The 455-nt window shown below is 34.3% G+C and overlaps 1 long non-coding RNA gene across 1 annotated transcript in view; it reads left to right on the forward strand.

The window, feature by feature from the left end:
- Nucleotides 1-6: 6 nt before the first annotated feature.
- Nucleotides 7-455, forward strand: part of LOC119594933 — a 99,120-nt gene continuing 98,671 nt past the window's right edge. The window contains exon 1 of the long non-coding RNA XR_005230663.1: nt 7-191. This is a non-coding gene — a long non-coding RNA (uncharacterized LOC119594933). The remainder of the gene's footprint in view (nt 192-455) is intronic.

A 455-nucleotide genomic window follows, 5' to 3' on the forward strand; every position in this document is an offset into this window, starting at 1 on the left:
AGGTTGCACAAAATAAAAGCAGAAATTACACTGAATAATGAAAAAAAAAAGGAAATTATGCACATGTCGACCCGAATGCTGACCATTTGCAACGAAAGGCAGAGGAAGGCAAAACTCAAAACAAAATTCAAGAACACGCCTCCAAAACAACAAAGAATTTTCAGAATCCTACAGTATCTTCTAATATCAAGGTAAATTAACCTTTACGTACGCCATTAGTACTATCCTCCCTAATTTATCATATTCTTTCATTTATCACATTTTTGTTCTATCTCTCTCTCTCTCAGATCCCGAGCGGTGTGTGCACATACGTGTACACAGAACAAAGTGTACACATATGCGTATTTGATCCATCTATCATAATAACAAAGATATATGGATAGAAGGAATGAGTAAGAAAGGAAGAAATGAATCAAAGTCGAGAAAATGAAAAATAAATTCGTATTCGTGGTAAA

The sequence above is a fragment of the Penaeus monodon genome, chromosome 34 (assembly GCF_015228065.2).
Source record: "Penaeus monodon isolate SGIC_2016 chromosome 34, NSTDA_Pmon_1, whole genome shotgun sequence".
In the NCBI taxonomy this organism is placed as follows: domain Eukaryota; kingdom Metazoa; phylum Arthropoda; class Malacostraca; order Decapoda; family Penaeidae; genus Penaeus; species Penaeus monodon.